At 38.3% G+C, this 26,457-nt stretch overlaps 1 pseudogene; it reads left to right on the forward strand.

Annotated features, from left to right (window-relative positions):
* The first annotated feature begins 4,728 nt into the window (after positions 1 to 4,728).
* Positions 4,729 to 6,425, forward strand: LOC121041333 (actin, cytoplasmic 2-like; annotated as a pseudogene).
* Positions 6,426 to 26,457: the final 20,032 nt, after the last annotated feature.

The raw sequence follows: 26,457 nt of genomic DNA on the forward strand, positions 1-26,457 counted from the left end.
GAGTTTTCAGAACAGATGAAGGGTGTGTGTAATGTCCCAGCCTATAGTAGCTCCTTTCTCTTTAGTTCAAGAAAACATTTCCAAACGGACACGAGTGAGACTGAAGTTATTATAAGGATGTCCACAAACATGTTGATCATCTCTTAACTTCAGTGTATTACTACTTGTGCTGTTATTAGAATCCAGTTACTTTTGCTATATCACTGTTGATTAACATATTAGTATATCTTAACACTATGGATAAGAACTCCATTCTAGTTGTTGACGTTTAAATTCACATTGCTTGCTAGAATTTTCCAGTTTTTTCAGACTTGGGCCCCTTTGCTTCTTTTAATCTGTTTCTTTCTTTTCGTTAACCAAAACCTGCTGGTATACCATGTTGGAAAAGGATGAGAAACATGGGGCTAAAAACTCATTACATTTTATTAATTCCTCCTAGGCAGTATTGATCAAGTTAGGAATCATCAAGAATCTCTTGTGTGTGCTCATCAATATTGTCTTGTAGAAATAGGGTCAAGGAAATACAGAGGTCTTTGAAATTAGAACTTAAATAGAAAATTTTCAACTGTAGGACCCTGTACCTAACTCTGTGTGTAAAACAAACTTGTATGTGAATCTCATACACAGTGACCTGGCATCCTGGGACATTATGGCCAGAGCAGTCTTTCAAAACACAAAATGGATTTTGTCACTTCTCTACTTAGTAGCTTTCAGTGGCTCCCATTGCTCTCAGAATAATGGCAGAAATCCTTAACACAGCCTACCTGTTTACTCTGATCTTACACTTCATTCATTTTCACTCTCTTTGCTCTGGACATACTGTCCCCTTTTTGGTTTCTTGAATATCACTGTTTTGGGCCACAGGAACTTTAGTAACTCTGATTCCTCTACTTGATCCTTTGGCTCTTGTGTCCCCACTGGGTCATCTCAAATCTCAACTCAGGAATGATGTCTCTGTTTAGCCCCTCCAACTAAATATTCTTTCTTTTTATTGTCATCACAATTTTCATGATACATTCATATGTGATTCTGTGATTAATATTTGTTTCTCCATCCTGGTATGAGCTCCAAGTGGGCAGGGCTTTGTCTGATTTGTGTTCCTTATTGTTTGTTTCCAGTGCCTGGCACATAGTCTGCCTTCAATGAATAAATGAATGATCCAGATCAAGCAAAACAATATGAATGGCTAGTGGTACATTTGAGAACTTGTTTGGTAGCCCATCTTGGAAGCACAGCTACACATAAACTTTAGCCAAAGAATGTTCTCTGTTCACCTGCCTTTTGGATCCAGATTTAGTTACACTACACATGGAACAGCAGCCAGATCAATATGTCAATTTCTCTTTCAACCATGGATTTAATTTCTTATCTTCTGAATTAGTATTGGAGGGCAAACAATTATTGATAGGGTGAGAATTATTTTATTATTAATTGTTTAACATTTCTTAGCTCTCATTCATATGATCCCATTTGGTCATCATGATAGCTCTACTATAGAGGCAGAGCTGGTATAGTTAACAAATGAGATAACTGTCCCATATTGGTTATGCGACCTACCCGCATCATGCCCTAAATAAGCAGTTAAGCTGGGACTTAAACTTGGGCCTTAGACTTCAATCCATAACCAGTCTACCAGTGCCAAGCTTTTTTCTTCTCTAAGTGGACATATTGTTTGGAAACAAGGAATCAGTGAATTTCATTTGGTAGCCCCTTGTCCACAATAAAGGTAAATGATAGATATCAGGATAGGCTGGATGTGGTTTATATCACAGGTTTCCGAAGTTGAAGATCTTTTGTTCTCTGTTGAGATACCATGTTTCACAGAGATACCTGAAGATCCCTTTCTGGTTCCTGACTATAATTCTGTCATTTTATCCTTCCTATCTCCCAAGCCCCCTTCTAATCATTGGAATTATCTCCCTAATAAACCAAATTCTATTAATTACTTTCCACTGACTTCTGCATTGGACTTTTACGTGTGTTTTGGATACTTAAATCTATCACATGATAACAGTGGGAAAGAACATCGTATCTTTATTTTGGTCCAGGGTGCTGAAAAATTTGTCACTGTAAATCTCATTTTGAGGGGGCTTTATGAACATCTTATTCTTTTCTGATTACAAAACTAACACACATCATATAAAACAGTATAAAGAATAAACATAATCCATATTTCTTATTCTAATGATAACATTTAGTATAATCCCTTTCAGGAAAGTAAAAATTATTTAAAAAGACTATTTTAAATAGATTTATAACATTCTATTATTTGAATATAATTATATAACCATCCTTGCAATTTTATAATACTTAGGTTGTTTCTAATATCTCATTATCATAAATGGTGTTGGATGAACTTCTTTCCCCAAACCTCCGATTATCTTCTTAGGAAATTGCTTAGAAGTTGAATCATCAGGTTCATGGGCAATAATGAAAAAAATCATCACTTTTTCTAAAATTAAAACATAAAATTTGGAACAATAATAAAATAGTACCAAAGAGTTCAAAATAAAAATTAAAAGCCTTTTTTTTAACCTTCATAAAAATGAACTCAAAATGGGCCATAGACCTACATATAAATGAAAAACTATGAAACTTCTGGGAGATGACATAAGAGAAAATCTAGATGATCTCAGGTTTGGCAATGACTTTATAAATGCAACATGAAAGGTACAGTGTATTAAAGAAATAAGTGATAATTTTGACTGTGTTAAAATTAAAACATTTTTGCTTTACAAAGTCACTGTCCAGAGAATGAGAAGACAAGCCACAGACTGGGAGGAGATATTTGCAAAGGACATTTATGATAAAGGACTGTTAAATTCAAAATATTCAGAGAACTTTTGAAACTCAGCAATAAGAGAATGAAGAATCTGTTTGAAAAATGGGCAAAATATCTGAACAGACACCTTACCAAAGAAGATCTATAGTTGGCAGATAAGCATATGAAAAGATATGTGACATAATATGTCATTAGGGAATTGTAAATTAAAGCAGTAAGATACCACCATTAGCATGGCAAAAATCCAAAACACTGACAATACCAAATCCTGGTGAGGATGTGGAACAACAGGGACTCTCTTTCTTTGCTGGTGGGAATACAAAATGGTAGAGCCACTTTGGAAGGCAGTTTGTCATATTCTTACAAAACTAGACATACTCTTACTATATGATCCAGCAGTTGTGCTCCTTGGTACTTCTCCAGAAGAGTTGAAAACTTATGCACACAACTCTGCACACGGATATTTATAGTAGTTTTATTTATAATAGCCAAAACTTGGAACCAAAAGTATGTGAATTCACTTTCAGTAGGTGAATTGATAATTAAGTTGTGGTATATCCAGACAATGGAATCTTATTCATTACTAAAAGTAAATGAGCTGTCAAGCTATGAAAAGAAACATAGGAACTTTGAATGCTTAACTGAGTGAAAGAAGCCAATCTGAAAGATTACATACTGGATTATTCCAACTACATGACATTCTAGAAAAGGTGAAACTATGGAGATAGTAAAAAGATCAGTGGTTGCCAGAAGATGGGAATGGGGGGAGGGATGAATAAGCAGAGCATAGAGAATTTTCAGGGCAGTGAAGAAACTATTCCGTATGATATTATAATGGTGGATACATACCATTATATGTCTGTCCAAACCCATAGAATTTAAAACACCAAGAGTGAGTCCTATTTAAACTCTGGACTTTAGGTGATAATGGTATGTCAGTGTTGGTTCATCTGTTGTTATAAATGTATCACTGTGGTACAGGGACGCTGTGTGTTCATTAAGTGGAGGCAGGGCATATATGGAACTCTTTGTAACTTTCTACTCAGTTTTACTGTGAACCTAAAACTACTCTAGAAGACAGAGTCTATCTAATAAAAAAAGCCCCTCACCCCAGCCTTCTATTTATACAGGTCCATTTATTAGAAAAGAATCATCTTTGGCCATTTCTCATTTCTCATTTCTCTTGTTAGGTATTCTGGTAATTGTAAGATGCTTATATCTAACCCTTGATTTTTCAGTTTGGGAGGTTTCTCTTGTTGCTGTGCTAAGAAAGATGAGGAATTCAGCTCATATTTATCATCCTCCACCCCCACTAATTTTGTTTGCTATATAGTTTTACCAGTAGTTTCCTTTGTACATTTCAAACTATATTTTGGTATCTTAATCTTAATGTAGTATACACCTTGGGTTAGTGATGTGTTTGGCTTTCCTTCTCAGTACTTCACCACTGTCATGAAAGCCACCTCAAAGATTAATAGGCATGGTGGTAACGTGACTGTAATAAAGAAAAAGTAATCAAACTAAAGTTGAGGGATAGTCTACGAAATAACTGGCCTTTATTCTTCAAAAGTCAAAGTCATGAATAACAAAGACTGAAATATTATTCTAGATTAAAGAAAACTACAGAGATACTACAACATGTAGTTCTGGATTGGATTCTGGATTAAGAAAAAAATGTATTTTCTTTTTTAATAAAAGATATAGTGGGACAAATGGGACAATTTTAATAAAGCCTATGGTAAATGTTAATTAGTGTTAATATCCAGATTTTGATAATTGTACTGTGATTCTGTAAGAGAATGTCCTTGTCTTTAGATAATACACAATGAAACTTAGGGGTAAAGGAGCATTTATTTGCAACTTACTTTCAAACAGTGAATGTGGATATATAGAGAGAAAATGCTAAAGTAAATATAATGAATTGTTAACATTTGGGAAATCTAGGGGAAGCAATTATTTGCACTATGGCAACTTTTCTGTAAGTCTAAAACACCTTTACAGTTGGCTTGTTTCAATTAGGTCTCAGGTAAAATCCATATATTGCATTTGTTTGGGGTGGCTCTTAAGAGTCTTGTAATCCATATGGTTCATGCTCCCTTTCTTTTAAAATGCCACTTTTTAATTATAGAAACAACCATTTGACCCACTTTTGAATTTGGATGATCATATGCTCTTTGTGTCATTTAATATATTTCTTTATCATGCGTTTTTCCTGAAGACTGGTACATTTAAGAAGTTCCAGTGAATTTGTGTTAAAAAAAATTGGCATGGTGGTACTAGGGGAAGGATGCAGTAATTCAGGGCAGCATTTAGTTAAAAGAAGGGAGGGAGATGGCACATTAGTCTCTAGCAATGTCAACTGGAAAAGATCTGAGATGCTTAACACATTAAGAAAATTGAGGGTCTCGCTCACTGCAGTCCACCCATGCTTCTTGTCCTCCCACCGCTCATTTTCATGCCCACTGCTGCCACCTCCACCTATCACCCTGGAAGAGGAGATCCATGCACTCATCACTGATGATAACTCTGGTATATGCAAGGTGGGCTTTGCTGGGAATGATGTCCCTTGTCCCCCCGCCATATTCCCATCCATTGTCAGAACCCCCCTGCCTCCAAGGTGTTGTCATGGTGGGCATTAGCCAAAAGGACTCCTATGTGGGCAACAGGGCCCAGAGCAAGCAAGGCATCCTATCCTCAAGTACCCTATTGAGCCTGGCATCATCACCAACAAGGAGGATATGGAGAAGATCTGGTACCGCACCTTCTACAATGAACTGCACATGGCCCCCAAGGAGCACTACAACACTTCCACCACTGGTATTGCCATGGACTCTGGGGACAGGGTAACCCACACTATGCCCATGTTTGTGGGGTACTCCCTGCCCTGTGCCATCCTGTGCCTGGACCTGGCTGGCCAGGACCTGATGGACTACCTCTTGAAGATATTCACAGAGAGTGGTTACAGTTTCACCACCACAGTTGAGTGGGAAATCGTGTGTGACATAACCGAGAAGCTCTGCTATGTCAACCTCTACTTTGAGCAGGAAATGGCCACTGTGGTGTTCTCCTCCTCCTTGGAAAAGAGCTATGAGCTGGCTGATAGTCAGCTGATCACCATGGGCAAGAAGTGGTACCACTGCCCTGTGGGATTTTCCCAGCTATCCTTTCTGGGTATGGAGTCCTTTGGTATCCATGAGATCACCTTCAACTTCATCATGAAGTGTGACTCTGACATCTGGATGGACCTGTACTCTAACACAGTGCCGAATGGTGGGACCACCATGTACCCAGGCATCTTGGACAGAATGCAGAAAGGGAGCACTACCCTGGAACCCAGCACTATGAAGATCAAAGTCATTGCTTCTCCTGAATGCAAATACTTTGTGTGGATCAGGGGCTCCATCCTGGCCTTGCTGTTCACCTTTAAGCAGATGTGAATCAGCAAACAGGAGTATGAAGAGTTGGGCCCCTCCACTTCCCACTGCAGATGCTTCTAAATGCCTTGCACGCAGTTATGTAGCATTTGCTGCATGAGTTAATTCCTAAGTATAAATTTACCCTGGCAAATGTGTACACTTCATGCTAGCCTCATAAACTGGAATACACCTTTGAAAATAAATTTGTCCTTGAAGCTTGTATCTGATGTCAGCCCTGGATGGAAGATTGTTGCTGATTTTGACTTTGTATTCAAATTAAATTTTCTCTTGGTATATGTTTAATACCTTGTGCATAACCTTGATTTAAACCTCTTTTATAGAATGTGGCTTAGTCATTTCATGGCTGAGGGGAGAACATGTTTATGGAAGAGAAATCCATTGGTTTGATGAGCATCCTCCATAAGGTTCTTTTTAAAAAAAATTTTTTTTTTGCTGTTTATTTTTTGAGAGAGAGAGAGAGAGACAGAATGTGAGCAGGGGAGGGGCAGAGAGAGAGGGAGACACAGAATCTGAAGCAGGTTCCAGGCTCCGAGCTGTCAGCACAGAGCCTGATGTGGGGCTTGACCTCACAAGCTGTGAGATCATGACCTGAGCTGAAGTCAGACACTCAACCGACTGAGCCATCCAGGCGCCCCCATAATGTTCTTGATCTGAGTTGGGTATTAATGTGTGAGAGCTGCCTATTTCAGGATTATCTAGAGGCTGGCAAGATTTTTGAACCAGTTGAAATTTCTTTGTCTTTCTGGTCTGACAGGATTAGGAAGGTCTGAGGTTTAGGACCCACTTTCTTTTCTTATCCAGTGTTTTCCTACCAGAACACTGTGGGTTGTTACTAACTGCCTTGTGTTGGAAAACAGTTTACATTTACACCTGTAAATTTATTCATCCTTTTAATATACTAAGGTTTTGTACACAATTCTCAATTGTTTAAGAGATGACAACATTTTTTGGTTTTCTCCTGTCATGTGAGAACATTAGGCTCTCAGCAACATGTCATTGTTTGAGGAAAATAAAGTGCTGCAGTAAACTGGAAAAAAAAATCAGCGGGATAGCCTCCCTTGCTTCTTGTCCCAACCTTCTACTTTCGTAAGAAAGGTGAGGACATGAGGTATTCAACAGAATATTATAAAGCATTTTTCCTATAGTTTCAGGACTTGCATCATTTCTACAGAGTTGTATAATAGTTAATTTAGTCATTTACTGATTATCCCTGAGAGCTTTTTTTCTGAGTTGTATTCTCTTCTTTCTTAGCACATTCTCCCTCACTGATCTTACCTGCAGAATGCTGATGCCTCCCAAATCTGCATCTCTTGTGTCGTCTGTTATTACTCTCCTTGAACATGTTCCTCAGACTTAGGAAATTCATGACTGCTCTTGTCCTTTCTTTCCAGAATTTCTTAATCTTCCATAGTACAATGAATATGAACACTATCAAACAATTGCTCAGAGAAAAAAAAATGTGTGTCATCCTTTATTTCTCTGTCTCCTTTATCCTCCCCACATCTGGTTGGTCCTCAAGTCCTGTTGATTTTCCCTGCTACATGTTTTTTTTGTTTTGTTTTTTTGTTTGTTTGTTTGTTTGTTTTTACTGTTCCATTCACGTCTATCTTTACCACTGTTGTCCTGGTCCAGGCTACTGTGTTTCTTAAGTGGATTACTGTAGCTGCTTTCTGTCTGATTTGCTCATTGTGTTCAACCAGAGTGATCTTTTTAAAATACAAATTCAATCAGTGTTACTCTCCTGCTTAAATCTCTAACATAAAAATGTATGTATTAGTTGTGGTTCTCCAAAGAAGCAGAACTGATGAGATATAGGTAGAGAAATATATAGGAGGAGATTTATTATAGGTATTGGCTAATGTGGTTTTAGACGCCCAGAAGTCCCATGATCTGCTGTCTCTAAGCTGGAGAACCAGGAAATGGTGTAATTCAGGCTATGTGTTAAGGCATGAGAACCACAGGATGGATAGTCTAAGCCTCTATCTGAATCCAAAAGCCCAAGAATCAGAGCACTGATGCACCGGTGCAGAAGATCAGTGTATCAGTTCAAGCATAAAGAATGAATTTGTCCTTTCTCCATGTTTTCATTCTATTCAGGCCCTCAACAGTTTGGATTATACCTACTTGCATTGGTAAGAGCCATCTGCTTTACTCAGTCTAATGATTCAAATCCTAATTTCTTTCATAAACACCCTCAGAGACACACCCAGAAGTAATGTTTTTACCACCCATCTGCACATCCCTTAGTCTAGTCAAGTTGACTTGTAAAATTTATTATCATAATATGGACAGACCTAATATCTACATCATCTATATCTATCTACCATCTATGTCTCCATACATACACATACATACACACATACACAGACATGCTCTTGAGGACATGTGCCTACAGACCTCATAGCCTCCTCTTGCTAGAATTTCTTTCTTTTCCTTGGCCATCTTACTCTCTTGTGCTTCTGGAATGTCACACAGGTTATTTCTTTTGCCTGGACTGTCTGTCCTACCCGTCTTTAATTGGTAACTCATTCTTATCTTTTGTGTCTTGACTCGGTTTACATATCTTTTTCTCCTTTAATCTTTCCTTTATCACTGAACTCTGGAATAGGTATCATTCAGAGGTCCTCCCTGGGAAATATTCTTGCTTTTTCCATCAAGGTATATTGTCATGATGTATAATAATTCTTGTTTGCATGTTTGATCCCAGCAGGCTGAGTTCTGTGCATGTATTAAAACACGTAAGTATTTATATGCATGCTTATTGAGTGAGTATGTAGGCGAACTGAGAAATGGAAAGATTCTATCTAGCATCTACATAGGACTTTGGTGTTAAAAAGAAGTCTGTGAAAGGAAAAAAAAATAAAAGCAAGAACATGAAAGAAAACATTTAATACCAGAAGGTAAAGTTTCCAATTATTGCTTCTACTTAAAGTGAGAAAGACATGAAATAATTCATACTGCCTTTGATCTTTGATAAATTGGTTCTTTTCTCTGAATGTTAATTCATAAAATAGAAATATTTAATCATAAAAATTATTCATTTTTAGTCTGACCCATGATTTTTTTCATTCATTCAATAACTATTTATTGGTGCCTACTATATTCCAGGAGCCATTCTAGCAATTTGGCCATTTTCAGGAAGAAGTAGAAAGTTCCATAAAATACTGAGAAAAATGAGTAGTAGAAAAAGGATCAAAATATTTTCTCTTGAGAAAAATGAATAGTGGAAATAGGATTGAAGTATTTTTTCTCCCTTTTAAAAATTGAAAGAAAATTAACAGATAACATTGTATTAGTTTCGGATATAGAAAATAACGATTCAGTATTTGTATACATTGTGAAGTATTCATCTGAACAAGTCTCATTGCCATCTGTCCTCATAGAAGTTACAAAAAAATTGTTTTTTCTGGTGATGAGAACTTTTAAGATCTACTTTATTAGTAATTTTCAAATGTGCAATACAATATTATTAACTGAAACCATCATAGTGTGCATTACATCTCCATGACTTACTTATTTTATAACTTGAATTTTGTACCTCTTGGTCTCCTTCATGCATTTTGTCCATCCCTCTAGCTCTTGTTCCCTTTGGCAACCACTTATCTGTTCTCTGTGTCTGTGACTTTTGTTTTGTTTGTTTTTTTTTTTTTTTAGATTTCACATATAACTGAAACCATACAGTGTATGTTTACCTCTGACTTATTTAATTAATATAATATCCTCAAAGTCTCTCCATATTTGCACAATGGCAAAACTTCATTCTTTTTCACGACTCAGTAGTATTCTGCTATATATATGTGTATTCCATGACTTTTTTTTATCCATTCATCCATCAGTGGTGACCTACGTTATTCCCATATCTTGGCTGTTGTAAGTAATGCTGCAATAAACATAGGGATACGTCTATCTTTTTAAATTAGTATTTTCATTTTCTTAGGATATATTCCCAGAAGCATAATTGCTGAGTCATATGGTAGTACAATTTTTAATTTTTTGAGAAAGCTACATTCCATAGTGGCTGCACCAATTTACATTCCACCAAAAGTGCATGAGAGTTCCCTTTTCTCCACATCCTCTCTAGCACTTGTTATTTCTTCTCTTTTAAATAATAGTTATTCTGGCAGTTGTGAGATAACTTATTGTGATTTTGATCATGATTTTGCATTTCCGGATGATTAGTGATGTTGAGCATCTTTTCATATGTCTGTTGGTCCCCTGTGTGTCTTCTTTGGGAAATGTCTCTTCAGATCTTCTGTCCACGTTAAAATCAGATTATTTTTTCTTTTGATATTAAGTTGTGTAGTTAATATATAATATATAAGTTAATATATAATATATAAGTTTGATATTATATATGTGTAGATATTAGCCCATTATTGGATATGTGATTTGCAAATATCTTCTCCCATTTACTGGGTTGCCTTTTTATTTTGTTGATGGTTTCCCTCACCATGCAGAAACTTTTTAGCTTGATGTAGTCCCATTTGTTTACTGTTGCTTTTGTTGCCATTTCCTTTGGAGTCAGATCCAAAAAAATATCACCAAGAGCAATGTCAAGGAAAACCACCCGTTTCTTCTAGGAGTTTTATAGTTTCAAGTCTTATATTCAGATCTTTAATTTATTTTGAGTTAATGTTTGTGTATGGTGAAAGTTCCATTTTCATCATTTTATATGTGGCTGTCCTGCTTTCCCAGCACCTTTTATTGAAGAGACCATCTTTTCTTCATTGTATTCTCTTATCTCCTTGTCATAAATTAGTTGACCCTATATTCATGGGTTTATTTCTGGGGTCCTTATTCTATTCCATTGATCTCTGTGTTTGTTTCTATGTCAATATCACCCTGTTTTAATTACTAAAGTTTTGTAATACAGTTTGATTCTGGGAGCATGATGCCTCCAGCTTTGTTCTTCTTTGTCAAGATTGCTTTGGCTATTCAGTCTTTTGTGGCTCTTCTATTTGTGTGAAAAATGCCACTGGAATTTTGATAGAGATTGCATTGAATTTGTACATTGCTTTGGATAATATGGACATTTAAAAAATACTGATTCTTCCAGTTCATGAGCATGGAATAACTTTTCATTTACTTGTTTTTCCTTCAGTTTCTTTCATCAGTTTCTTATACATTACCATGTAGAGCTCTTTCACCTCCTTGGTTAAATTTTATTCCTAGGCATTTTATTCTTTTGGATGTAATTATAAACAGGATTGTTTTCTTAATTTCTCTTTCTGAGAGTCTGTATATAAAAACACAACAGATTTTTGTATACTGACTTTATACTTTGCAACTTTACCAACATTTTTTATTAGTTCTAACGTGTTATTTTTGTTTTTGTTTTGTTTTGTTTTATATTTGGAGTCGTCAGGGATTCCTATATGCAAACTCATGTTGTACACAAATAGTGATGGTTTCACTTCTTCCTTTCCAATTTGGATGTCTTTTATTTCTTTTTTCTTGATTTGGCTAGGATTTAAATACTGTGTTGAATTATAGTGGTGAGAGTGGGCATCCTTGTCTTGTTTCTGCTTTTAAAGGAAAAGCTTTCAGCTTTTTACCATTGAGTATGATGTTAGCTGTAGCTAATATATGGCTTTTATTATGTTGAGGTACATTCTATTACCCACCTTTTTGAGAGTTTTTATCGTAAATGGATGTTGAACTTTTTCAATTGGTTTTCTGCATCTATTGAGGTGATCATATGATTTTTACCTTTTATTTTGTTAATGTGGTGTATCACATTAACAGGTTTGTGGATGCTGAACCATCTTACACCCTTAGAATAAATCCCACTTAATCATGATGTATGATACTTATTATATATTTTTGAATTCAGTTTGCTAATAATTAAAAAAAAAATTTAGCATTTTATTTTATTTTTTGAGAGATAGAGACAGATTGTGAGCAGGCAAGGGGCTGAGAAAGAAGGAGACACAGAATCCAAAGCAGGATCCAGGCTCTGAGCTGTCAGCACAGAGCCTGATGCTAGACTTGAACTCATGAACCTTGAGATTGTGAACTGAGCCGAAGTTGGATGCTTAACCAACTGAACCACCACCCAGGTGCCCCTATGTGTGTGTGTGTGTGTGTGTGTGTGTGTGTGTGTATGTGTGTGTGTGTATATGTGTGTGTGTTTTAAAGTTTATTTATTTATTTTGAGAGAGAGAGACAGAGAGAGAGAGAGAGAGAATGGGAGGGGCAGAGAGAGAGAGGAGAGATTCCACTGATAGAGATTGCACTGAATTTGTACATTGTCAAACAGCAGGCTCTGTGCTGTATTGACATCTGACTCGAGGTTCAATCTCACAAATGACCTGAGCTGAAATCAAGAGTTAGATGTGTAACCAACTAAGCCACCCACTTAGGCGCCCCTGTTTTATGTTTTTGATGTTACATTTTACATCTTTGAATTTTGTGTATTCCATAAGTAATTATTATAGTTATATTTATTTTTACTCCTTTTATCTTTAAAGTTTATACTAGCTTTGTAAGACCACTTTTATTATATACTTAACTTTATCAGTGAAATTTTTACTCTCATATTTTTTCTTTTTACTAATTAGTGCCCTTTTCAGCTTAAAGAAGTCTCTTTAACATTTCTTGTAAGACTGGTTTAATGGTGACAAACTCCTTTACCTTTTGCTTGTTTGGGAAATTATTTCTCCTTTAATTCTGAATGATAATTTTTTTAGGTACAATATTCTTAATTGGAAATTTTTCCTTTTCAGCACTTTGAATATATCATGCCACTCTTTTCTGGCTTATAAAGTTTTTTGTTTGTTTGTTTGTTTGTTTGTTTGTTTGTTTTGAGAGAGAGAGTGTGCATGTGAGTGGGGCAGGGGCAGAAATAGAGAGAGAATCCCAAGCAGGCTTCATGCTATCAGTGCAGAGCCCCATGTGGGGCTTGATCCTATCAACCATGAGATCATGAGGCCTGAGATGAAATCAAGAGTCAGACACTTAACTAAGCTACCCAGGCACCCCTGGCCTGCAAATATTTTGTAGAAAAAAATTTGCTTATAGCCTTATGGAGGTTTCTTTGTATGTAACAAGTTATTTCCTCTTGCTGCTTTTAAGAATCTCTGTTTAACTTTTGACATTTTAACTATAATATATCTTGGTGTGGGTCTCTTTAAGTACATCTTGTTTAGAATTATCTGGGATTCCTGAATTTTGAGGTTGATTCCTTCCCAAGGTTAGGAAAACCAGCCATTTCTTCAAATGTTTTCTGCTCCTTTGTGTTTTTTCCTTCTGCGACCCCTATAACATGAATGTTATTTCACTTGTAGTTGTCCCAGTTTTTCAGTTCATTTATTGTATTCTTCAGCTCTCTGGCTTCTGTTTGGTACTTTCTGATATTTTCTCTTTGTTAATATTCTTACTGTGTTCTTCCATTCTTCTTCTCATTTTGCTGACATTTTTATGACCATTAATTTGAACTCTTTATTACATAAATTACTTGTTTCTGTTCCATTAAGTTTTTTTTTTCTGGTGGCTTATCTTTTTTCTTTTCATTTGGAACATATTCCTCTGTTTTCTCATTTTTCTTGACTCTCTGTGTTTGTTTCTATATATTAGGTTAAACAGCTATCTCTTACAGTCTTGAAGGAAGGGACTTGTATGTGGGATGAACTTTATCTTTTAAGTTTGCTCTAGCTCTTGGTTGTCTCTTGAACTGTCTCTCTGATTGTTTCCAACCCACGGAGCCCAGAAATGCAGTTCCCCCAGGCCATTAGGGCCACGCACTCAATAAGTGTCCCTTGTGCGGGTTCCTGGGTCTAAAAGCAGCTGTATGAACAGTACAGAGGGCCAGGGCACTTGCTTGCCAGTATTAGTGGGCTAGAGTGAAAATGACACCTGCCTCTGCCAGTGCCAGAAATGTAGAGGGAGAGCACAAAGATGGTGCCCACCTTGTCAGCACTAGCAAGGCAGAGGCAGAATGCCGAGAATAGTACTCATCTGCTCCCCTGTCCTCAGAGAAGGTCCCAAAGGTTTATGCCTCTTTGGCAGACACCTTAAAGTTAGAAAATGAATCTCCTTCACATATGATATAAATGCTTTTCAATCTGCTGCTTTTATGTTGGGTCCCAGAGTGAACAAGCTTGCATTTGAGCCCTGTCAGAGTGGAATATCCTTTCTCCACAATCATATGTTTCTCCTAGATTTAAGCCTGTTGGTTTTCCAAGCCAGATGTTTTGGGTGCTCATCTCTCCATAACAGATCCCAATGGGTGGGGTGCCTGATGTGGGCCAGAAACCCTCTCACTCCTCAGAGAGAAACTCTATAGTTGTGTGATCCCTCCTAATTCCTGCTGCTGTGGGTTGCTGTGCCAGAGGTAGGATTTTTGATGAGACTGTGTCTCTGCTTCTCCTTCTTGTCTTAATGCGGCCTTTTTATTGTTTGCAGTGGAGGATCTGTTAAGCTAGTTTTTCGGTGTTTTTTACAGAGGGAATTGTTTCATATGTAGCTGTAGATTTGTTATGTCCATGGGAACAGGTAAGTCTAGGATCCTCCTATGATGTGATCTTGAACTACCTCTCCCTAATCCCTAATTAAAAAAAAAACTTTAAATGTTTTTGAGAGAGAGAGACAGAGTGTGAGCAGGGGAGGGGCAGAGAGAGAAAGAGGGAGACACAGAATCCGAAGCATGCTCCAGGCTCCGAGCTGTCAGCACAGAGTCCAATGCGGGGCTTGAACTCACAAGCTGTGAGATCATGACCTGAACCGAAGTCAGACGCTTAACTGACTGAGCCACCCAGGTGCCTCACCTAATCACTAGTTTTAAAAGTAAGAAAACACAGGTTTACAGAGGGTAAGTGACTTGTTCTAGAAACAGTCAGGACCAGATGCCACATACTTTCAGGCACCATGTATACATGAGCACCCATAAAATAGCATTATGTTTCTTGTAGAAAATTATCCGAGTTCTCAGTTTAGATACCTTAGACAAATGGGAGTAATTCTTTTAGGTTAGGATGTAATCAGTCCAGTACATATGGGACACTGATGGACAACAAGGAGCTAATAACTAATTAGGCAGGGGTGATCTGGTTAGTCCCTGGGAGAATCTGGTAATTGTTGGGGCACGTCTTCGCATACTTGAAATTTGGTGTATCATTGGAAACACTGGCGCTTTTATTTGGGGAAGGGAACAGCAATACTCTGCTTTTCCCATCTACCCTTCTTTCTGGGGCTCATTTAGTATTGACTTCAGTTTCATAACTCATATTCCCACCTAACTCACCCAGATTCAGGGACTACCTCAAGAAACTTCTTTAACAGCATTTCATGTCAGCTCCTCTGTGCCCAAACAATTTTTCATGACTCAGTCATTTTGAAACTGCACTGTGATAGTTTAAGGCCTTACTGCATTGCATACTTTATTTTCAACTGTTCAAATTGGTAGTGTGTTCTGTTAGCAGAGCAGAGTAGCCTTTTGTGGATATTAAAAAACAATGACCATATTAAAGTGGCACTTTTTGTAGTTTAGTAATCACTGACTGAAATTATCTAGGTTGACTACTTCCTCATGGAATAGGAATAACAGCTTGTGATAATTAAATTAAAAAATTAAAATGGGTTATAAAAAATAAGAAAATTGCCCTCTGTAGGTAAAAACTCCCTACAAGGACTTTTATTGCTATAACTTATAACTCATTGTTCAGCAGAGTAGGAAGATTTGATGTAGATGGTTTTTGAAGCACATCAACTCACATTGACATGATAGGCCATAATGACATCTCTCATGATGCCATCTGCAGATCTCAGTATAAACACTGGCCAAACTCCCGCAGAAGGTGAGGTGTTTACCCATTGATCTACAAAGGGTATACTGCTGCCAAACACCCCATTTGTACCCGGATCTGAGGATGAGTCTTCATAAGTCCACATCATTTGTTTTAGATTCACTGTTGAAAACCTAGCTTAGCAGAGGGTACAGATATTTGCCTTACTTAAGTCCATAGGCTTTTTCAACTGCATCTGCACACATGGAATTACTAAATTTGAGAGTTAGGGACTCTTAGACCTGTGCAATCTCCTAATTTTTTTATCCTTCTATAGATAAAGGAGGAGAGGAAGTAAAATAACCCAATGACCTTGTGGGGATTTGTCTAGCCCTCAAGTGCTTGAACATTCTTGTTTTGACTACAGGCATAGCAACCATATCAGAATCTCTTTCTTCCTTAATGCACAACAGTTTGGGGTATCTCTGGTAGTGAAAGTGTATCAGAGATTGTACTTTTTGGCTGGTGAGATCTTCTCTGCCCTGGGATTATCTTTATAATATCATATAACCTTGAAAGTTTTATTGAATGATTAATGAACAAATACACGTACAGATTTTGTTTATAGCTTTCTTTTTTCTTTTGGCTGCAAGAAAGCATAAATTCTTCCTCCTGTAGAGTACCCTGATTTCCTTTGGGAGAACTGCCCTCCATCATTTCATTTAGGGTTGCTGGGACAGTAAATTTCCAGGTGCCTGTTTCCCTCCATGGAATCTGAAGAAGACAGAGCCTCTGCTCTGTGCTCTGGGGGGTTGACATGTGACCTAGCCCTGGCAATCAGATTCTTTTTTTTCTCTTGAGTGAGTGATTTAAGGACACAAACTACAGTTGGAAATAATTCATCCTGGGAAGCAGCTGCAGTAGTTTCCTGCTCCAACTGCAATAGTGTGCTTGCTGTGTTTCTTGCTTCTTGGCTTTCTGGGATTTGCTTGGTTGCTGCATGATGCTAAGCCTGCTCTTCCAGGCTCCTGTTGGTTCTGTGACATTCTACCCATTATATTGGCTTTTGGTTGTTAATCAACCTTGATTGTGTTACTTATGATCAAGATGTCCAAGTCTAGTGGCCTAAAATGAACTCATTTTACATTTATGAATGAGTGTCTGGGAGTAGTTTCATTGGATACTCACTAGTTGTAGTTACATCTTCTGATCATTCCAATTTAATTTTCACCTGTACTCTTTACCACTTGACAGATTAAGAAATACATATTTTTCCCTAGGCTTAATAAAACATGAAATGAATTACTCTGTAATGAGATCACCCTGAGAGTCAATATAGTATCGATGACCATGCTATAAAGGTAGGGTGATTTTTATATCCAAGATTCCCATACAGCATACATATTTCCCTCCCATTGTGAGGATTCTCCCTTGCCGGGATAATAGCATGCACTGTTGACCTACTCCTCTAATAAATACCGTGATTTTGTAACATAAAGATCTATGTTATCAAGGCGTAGTGGTTTTTTAAGGGAAGGTTGTTACACCTGCCCCTGACTGCTTAAAATCTCTCTTTCCCAGAACTTATCAATAAAACTGGAAGGAAGAAAAAGAAGATGTCTCTTCTTTGCATGTATAAGCTGTAAAGGGCATATCACTGGGGCTGTCAGGATGGCACCTTTGTGACCTGATCCTTAAAATCATCAGTTCATTTCCTTTCTTGCAGATAAAATTGCTGTCTAGTTTGGGTTACAGCAAGGGATAGAGTGAGAGGTTGAAATAAAACAGCATGCTTTCCACTTGAAGGAAGAGTTGTGTTATTTGAGACAAGTTCTTTGTACTGTTCCCCGCCCCAGGCAATGGATGATTGCATTTGGAAGCAAAAAGGGGCCTGAAAAATCATCTATTTTATAACTATCTCATTTCATTAGTGAGGAAACTCAAGTTCATAAAGGTTTTGTGATTTAGCTAAGATTGAATGGTTGGCTACATGATACTTCTCTTCCTCAATTTCTTATAATAAACTCATTCTCACCTCTCAAAACTGGGTGGCGCCCAGCTCTTAGCAGGCCAGCTCTCTAGTTGGTTCCAGGGCAGAAGGACTTTCTTTTGTTCTCTTGCACAATAAATTATTTGGGAATATCTGCTAGCTGGCTTGAATTCTCTAGAAATGAGAATATCTTTTTTATTATATTCTTTTCCTTGCTATAAATCTTTGTGGGCATAAGGTTATTAAATTCTGTAATTCAAATGTTGTCGTAAATTAACTTTTGGGTACCCAAATGTGGATACAATAAGAAGTATGTATTTGGCCTTTGTCCTGGGTTCCTGGCATGTAGCTCCTAAAGCCGTGTAATCCTTGGAATAATCAGAGTATCTTTTGTAACCTAATGAGATGACTGGTAGCTGAGGACCCCCCAGATAGCTTCAGGATTAATACTGGTCACTGGAAAGACTAAGGCATGATTAGAGGATTGGAACTTTCAGTCCAACCTGTGACCTCCAGCATTCATTGGTGTTAATCAACAGTAAATGATTTAATCACTCATGCCTACCTAGTGAGCCTTCAGAAAGTCCTAAGTGATAGGGTTTGGAGAGCTTCTGGAGGGTGGTGAACACACTGAGGAGCTGGAAGGTAGTGTACCCAGAAAGGCATGGAATATATGAACTCCCTCCCTACCTTGGCCTATGCATCTCTTTCATCTGGCTCTTCCTGGCTATATTCTTTATAATAAACCAGTAAATGTAAGTAGAGTCTTTCCCTGAGTTCTTTGAGCTGTTCTAGCAAATTACCAAACCTGAAAGGGGGTATTGTGGGAACTGTCAACTTTGTAGCCACATCAGATAGAAGTGTGGGTACTGTGGGCACCAAATACTTGGAACTGGCATCAGAAGTGAGGGTAGTCTTATGGGATTCAGCTCTTAAACCTGTGGAGTCTGATGCCAACTCTGCCTAGTGTTGGAATTGCATTGAATTATAGGCCACTCAGCTGATATTTAGAGAGTTGGAGAATTTGTTTGGTGTGAGGAAAAAAACCCACCCATCTGGTATCAGAAGTGTTGTGAGTAGAAACAGCACAGACCAAGTCTCATTTGTCTCCTAGAGAAGTTTTGATGTAAAAAGAAAAAAAATTCCCATGAGAAATATTTGTAAAATGAAAGTTCTTTTAATATTGTTAATAATCTTTAATTTATGTATTTGCAAATTCTGATTTTCATAAATTACATTTCCTTAGAGCATATCATACATAATAATATGGCCAATAATAGCTGGAATTTATTAAATGTTTACTATGTGCTAGGCATAATGCCAAATGCCAAATGCTAACTATGAATCATTTCATGTAATCTTCACAACAATTCCATAAGGAAGGTAATTTCACAGATGAAAAACTAAGGCTCAGAGAGGTTAAATAATGTGCCTCATATTACTCAGTTAGGAGTGGGGCTGAAACTCTTAGGAGAAATGACTTGAGTAAGACATGCTACAGTAGTTTCTCATCTTGACTTTTGGGGCTGTAAACATTTAACTAAAAGGTGGATTGTCATCAAAGATTCATCAGAGGATCTCACAGGAGTAAAATGTATGCGGCCAGATGCCAGATTATTGGTGGGATGGGCAATATATGCATGTGATGAGGGAAGAATGCAGGAAGGAATAGGCCTTCTCCTGAGCCCTAGGTTTAGACCAGCCAGAGAGAAGTTGGCCATACAGTGTGTGTTTATTTATCTGGCGTTTTACTTATCTGTCTGTATATCCTTTACAGGTTTTATTCATTTAGAGTTTATGTTCCTAGAACTAGTTGTCTTGACCTTGACTGATTGATTTGTAAACCAGTCAGCACTCTTTCTTGATGGTGAAGTTTACATAACACAGTGGTTATGGGCATCGTCTTTGCATCGGGTTTGATTCTTATTTCCTATCTGTACTTATTGGGTATCCTTAGTTATAATAATTTAGCTTTTGGGGGCCTCATTTTCTCTATTTGTAATTTGGGAAAAATTATAACATTTACCTCATGGGTTTCTGAGACAAAGCATGCAGAGGCTTCTCTCTGTGCCTGACATCTCATAATGGCTATGAAAGTTATCTAGTGCTGCTGCTCCTGCTTAAAGAGGTCCATTTAAAAGGACTGAAAAAAATAAAAGAATTGATATGTCAGAGGTCTAAGAATTTACAGGGTTTTTTTTTTTTTTTTTTTTTTTGGATTTTGGACCTTAGGAAGCTGGAGGAAAGAATGTTCTTTACTTAGAGGTATCAGGTGTTTGAATTTCTCTGTAACCATATTTTCCACCATCCTTAAATTCCGCTTATATTTGATCTAGACAAGCAGTGAAGCAGAGCTGCATAAAGGTGAGGGCATGTCAGAGAATGTGGCTACTGCCATTAATTAAAGTTGGGTATTGGTTCTAACTGGCCCCATGGGGGCCACTTTCCATGAACTTAGTTATTGGAACAGCAGTGTTATCCTGAGTATTCTGTCCCCTGCCATCTGCTACCAAAGGATGTGTGCTTTGTTCTAGTATAGGATGAGGGATATTTGGACTCAGTCAGCTGAATGCAGGAGGAAATATGCATATTGAAAGAATCAAGGAGGCATGGTAGAGTGGCTTTGTACGGTTATAGTTGTGTTTTGAGTTAGAGCAGGTGTCTAGGAAAATTTATATTGGTTTAACTAATTTTAGTTTAAATCATGCTATTAAACATAAGTTTATAGTCATGGATAATATTGTAAAAATGAGTTACAAAGTCCTCTTCACAGCCTGTAGGATCTGACCCCACATAACTCTCCTACCTCCTTGCCCACCACACCCATCCCCCATGCCACTCTCGCTTTTAGTTCCTTCAGAAAGCTCTTTCCCATCGTAGGGTCGTTGCATATTTGTTCTCTTTACCTAAAATCTTAGCCTTTAACTCTTCCCTTGGCTACTTCTCTTGCTTCTTCTTTTTGTTTTTGTTTTTTAATTTTTTAAATGTTTATTTATTTTTGAGAGAGAGAGAGACACACACACACAGAGTGTGAGCAGGGGAGGAGCAGAGAGAGAGGGAGACACAGAATCTGAAGTGGGCTCCAGGCTCTGAGCTGTTGGCACAGAGCCCAATGTGGGGCTTCAGCTCACTGACTGTGAGATTATGACCTGAGTCTAAGTGGGACGCTGAACTGACTGAGTCACCAGGTGCCCCATCTCTTGCTTATACTTTAGGTCTCAACTCAAATGTTACTTCTTCAAAGAAATATTCCTCTCAAATACGATTAAGGTTTCTATGTTTGTAATTGTTATGTTTAATAAGATGATAAAAATTAGGCAGAAAAAGGAATTCAGGGGTCTTTGAACCAAGGAGCCCAGGGATGGAGTTGGCTTCAGGCATGACTGGATCCAGGCAGTCAAAAACAATACTTCCTAGGTTCTGCGTCTCCTCTGTCTTTCTCATCTCTCAGCTTGGTTCACTGTTGAACTCATTCTCTCTGTCTGGAGACTTACTTTACCAGGTGGTGGGGGGGAGGAGGAGACATGTCTAAAGACCACTTTATTACATCCCTCTTTCCTGGGCCTGGCTAGGCCTAGATTGGAGGAGTGCATTGAGTCCTGTGTTTGAGATATTCTACCAACGTAGTGTGGAGAACTTATATGTGTGTGCATGGGGTGGAGTGGGGTGAGGAGTGTGGAAGGGAGACACAAGGAAGAATGCATACTGAATGGGTGAAAGCCAACAAAGCTCCACTGTTGTCTCCTTCATGGTTTTTCTCTTACAGAATTTGGTTGTTTTTCCTCATAGCACTTGTCCAATTGGAAATTTAGTGTATTTTGTGTGTTCATTTGGTTAATATCTGCTGTGTCCTCTCTAGGTTGGCAATCAGTTCTACATTGTTCTTGTGGTACTTTCTAGTGCCTGTGCTTGCACATAGGAGCTTGGTAATTACATATGGAATGAATGAATTAAATAGTCAAGGAAATCAGAGTATGGGAGAAGAAGGGAGATAGATTGTTGTGATCATATCTTTACACCTAAAGAAGCTGTGGAGTATTTCCTGAGGAATCTAGCCATTTCAGTGGTTGGTAGAGACAAGAGTTGAAGGCAAGAATAGGGCACTGGCTGCTAAAGTATAGTGCCTAGGCCAGCAGCAGCATCACCAGGGAACTTGCCAGAAATGCAAATTCTCAGGCCCTGCCCCACGCATCACCTGATTTAGGAACTCTGTGGATGGGACCTGCAAACCTGTGTTTAACAAGCTCCCTGGGTGATTTTGATTCATAGAAATGTTTGGAACCACTGGAATAGGGGATAGAAGGAAGCAAGATCATACTTCTACAGCTGTGTCATATAAACATTATGGGCAATGGCTGCTATCTGGATTTTGAAAACTCCTTTTTGAGCTGAAGGATGGCAGTAGAGTATAAAGTTTAAGAGCTCTTGAGTCAGATATTCTGGTTTAGAATCCTGGTTCTTCTGTTAATAGAGTAACTTTGTACAGCTCACTCAATGTCTCTAAGTCTCCAATTCCTGATCTATAAAATAACCATAACAAATAAGTACCTAACTCATGGAAGAACTGTGAAGATTAAAAACGATGTTGATTATAGTAACTGACATATATTCAACTCTAGATAAGTGTCAAACATGATGCCAACTTTTTACCAAGTGTTAACTTATTTGATGTTTACAAAGTGCTTACTGGCACAGTGCCTAGCACGTAGCTAACATTTATTGAATACTTACCACTATTGCTTATATATGGAGAATTAATGGATCTTGTCTATTTGGAGTGGGTCAAAAATTTCCCTAGTCCAGGGAACATTGGTAAAGGTTGATCAGACATTTGTATGACCTGGGACATAGTGGGTGTAATGTCTAACCTCCTATTCTGTGTCTGTTCCCACTTTACCACTTTCTGATGAGTCATCTATCATGTACGTTCCTGACTTATTGGCTGCCCTTGATGCATAGCATTACAATAAGCCACAAGCACTTGTAAGCCTAGTGATCTCTAACCAAGGTCATATGACCATAATAATGAACTCTTACAGGTGGGATTAATTGAAGGTGTTTGCTGTATAGACATTTCCTGAGCTCTGCATTTTTGAGTAGTTTCACTTCAGGGGTTTTTCTTAGAACCTACTGAGTCTTTTCTAACCTCAGCTGACCTTTCCCTACTCACTGCTCACATTCAAGATCACCCAGATTCCAGTCTAACAAGCCCATCAGTTTTGGTCATTTGAGCTCTGGTCCCCAAGGATTTGGACTATTTAGTGCTGTTTGCTTGCATGCATATCAACAGGGCCTATAAATGTAGACTGAGGCACGTGGGAGACTGAAGAACTTTGTAATGTGGTATGTGGCCACTCTTTTAGATGTAAACATTCATTGGGTGTTTACTGTATATAAATCCTTGAGCCTCCATTTCTGGGAAATGCTAAGAAAGTAATAGCTTGTCACCATGGGACTTACTTGTTTGCAACAATCTAGAGCCAGTTGTATTTGCACACAGGAGAAAGTGCATAATAACTTGAAGCTGACTGAAAACTGGAGACCTGGGATGAGGGTTAACATGGTACAGGGTTGCCTCTTGGGCACAATTATCAGCAGACACTTAATCTAAGATTAACTATCACACTATCACCAGTGGTTAAATGTGCTATAGGTGGAGAGGAGATTTTTTCACACAAGATCGAATACCCAGATTCAGGGACTTAACTTCCTTTCTTGCTCTAATGATTCCTTGTCTTTCTAGAGTAATTAGTTTGGTACATGGTCACTTCTTGTTCAAGCTGAGGTTTGCCACAGTGAGCAGAAGGATTTTAGTTAGAACCCTTGATTGTATGTGACAAGTCCAATTTGAACAAACTTAAGAAAAAATAGAGTTGATTGGCTCAGATAACTGGAAAGGATGATGGTGCCGACCACAGAATTAAAGAAAGAACTGCAGGACCCAGGGACTTGAGAATCAGGACACAATTTCACCAGGATTTTCTTTCTGCTCATTTCTCATTTCTGCCTGTCCCTGATTGTTTTCATTTTTTTGTCTTATATCTAGCTTTATGTCTTAGAGATTCCATTGTAAAGAGCTTTGCTTCTTTTTCCCAACGCCCATTTGTCATTCTCAGAAAAGGATCCAGTTGGCCCTACTTTGTCATGGATCCATGGTTAGATTCATCATGTGCCCAGGGAAGTGGGCAGGGCTTACGTTTAGCCAGTATAGTCATAATGGTTATTTATGGCAGGAGCCTATCCTCACTCTTGGAGCCCTTGCTGTGCTGGTTGAAACATCCTAAGTAGCATTTTTAGAAGTGAGGTATTCTTATTGACTAGATCTAATCATGTGTCTATCTCAGTGAACTCAGAGTAGTGGTCGGGGTGTACATGGCATGGTTTTTTATAAAAATAAGAGGGGGAAATGTTTTGGGGACCTAAAAAATTTGTGCGGTATCATAATATGCCTCAAGCATTATATGCTGAATTCAATAATAAAATAGCCCCTAGTTGGGACGCTTGGGAGGCACAGTCAGTTAAGTATCCCACTTTGGCTCAGGTCATCATCTTGAGGTTCTTGAGTTACAGCCTCCCCCACCCCACCCTCCCAACGTTGGGCTCTGTGCTGACAGGTCAGAGCCTGGAGCCTGCTTTGGATTCCCTCTCTCTCTGCCCCTCCCACTCTCTTTCTCTCTCTCTCAAAAATAAGTAAACATTAACGCAATTTTTTAAAAATACTCCCTAGTTACACAGCTTGGGTCTAAGCATCGCAACCAGGCTCTCAACTGATACTTGTAAAGCTCAGTTCTTGCCTTTTCCTTCCCTTTCCAGGTGTTTTCTTAACCAATACCAAGGTCACCTGCTTTCTTTCTGATAGAAGCTCTTTTATTCACCAGTCTGGAAGTATGAGGCTCCTCTGACTCTGCCCAAAGGAATCATAACTGCTTTTTCTCCTAAGGACGGACATATAGACCCCGCACGGTTCCCCTCAGCTGAGCTCTTTCCATCTTCATCAGCCGTCACACCCTCCTTGCCAGTTTTTTTTTTTTTTTTTTTTTTGAGTACGCTTGATTGTTCTGTTTTTCTTCCTGATCTTTTCTGCCTGCTCTTATCCTTAATGCTTTTCTATATCGGGCAGTTCCTGACAGAAGAAATGGCTGGAGGGATTATGAAATTTATCGAACAGATTGAAGAAATGAAGGCTCAGAGAATTTAAGGTGATTTGTTCCAGGTCACACAGCTGGTGGTTGGCAGATTAGCAGTTTTTAGAGCCTTCTGACTCGGAAGCTCAGGGTCTTTCCTCTTCCCCATATTCTCTTATCGTGTTTGCTCATTGTATTTAAACATATGGCCACCATCCCAATAATTTTTTTTTAAATTTTTTTGTGACAGTGATTTAGGGATAATTTTGGAGGGATGAATCTTGCGTCTGGAAGAAAATGCAGACTTTTGGTGGATAGAAAGGAGAGGGGAGGCCGTCCTAGGGAATAATAGCAACCTGAATAAAGCAGCTGAGTGAGAAGTGGCTTCTGTCTTCTGTCACAAAACCAGCCTGGGAGTGGTGATAGTAGGAACAGTGGCCTCAAGGAATGTGATGATGAAAAACGAGTAGGCAAAGTGAGCAGCTGCTCTGCTCCAGGCACTGTTTTGAGCACTTTCATGCATCATGTTTTTTCATTCTTACCCTGTGAGCTATGTAATATTATTATCTCCGTTTTCCTGCTAAGGAAACAGAGGCACAAAGCAGTTAATTAACTTGCCCGAATTGCACAGCTACTAAGAAGCAAAGTTTATATACAAACTTGAACCTGTTTGACCCCGAAGTCCTTTTCCTTAACCACAATGCTCTGCTGCTGGAGGGTGCTGCATGAATTTGATAAGAAGCCAACAAACAGTCCCATGAAATCCATCCAGAGAGCTGATATTATTAGTAAAAATCATTGTTTGTCTGGTATTTTTATTTTAAAAAGGTATATCTTTATTAAGAAATATTGTGGTTTCCTTATAAAAGAGTCTAACAATACAGAATCAGAGGCAAATGTGACAGTTTCCCATTTCAATTGTTCTTTCATTCTGTGCAGATTTTTGTATTTTAGTTTATCTCTCAGCCTGCTGGAGTGGGAGAAGCGACTCTGCCACCAATTTGTTGTGGGACCCAGGGCATGTCACTTATTATCTCTGTACCCCCTTTCTTCATTGGTAAGCTTGAGTTTCACACTTGCCTCCTTTCAAGGTTCAAGATTCTCTGAATCTCTATTCCCTTGCCCAGCAGCAGTGACTCAGGGATCCTGTGGGTAATAAATTATGTTCTATAATAATGAGCCCTTTTCTTCTGTTCTGGCTGCTGGTACTCCTTTTTGCAGTGAACCTTGATGGGTTGAGGCAGAAAATCTCACACTTCAGAAATGAGTTCTTACCCCTTGGAGGTACCCTCTGTGTGAGAGGATGAAGATGATAGGCATTCTGGGAAAGAGCTTGGAATAAGGTATGGGGCTGTTGGAGAGTGCTACTGTCTGTGTATCTCACAACCTGATTCTATACACT

This window comes from Herpailurus yagouaroundi, unplaced genomic scaffold (genome assembly GCF_014898765.1).
Source record: "Herpailurus yagouaroundi ecotype Mexico unplaced genomic scaffold, PumYag 183, whole genome shotgun sequence".
Taxonomy (NCBI): domain Eukaryota; kingdom Metazoa; phylum Chordata; class Mammalia; order Carnivora; family Felidae; genus Herpailurus; species Herpailurus yagouaroundi.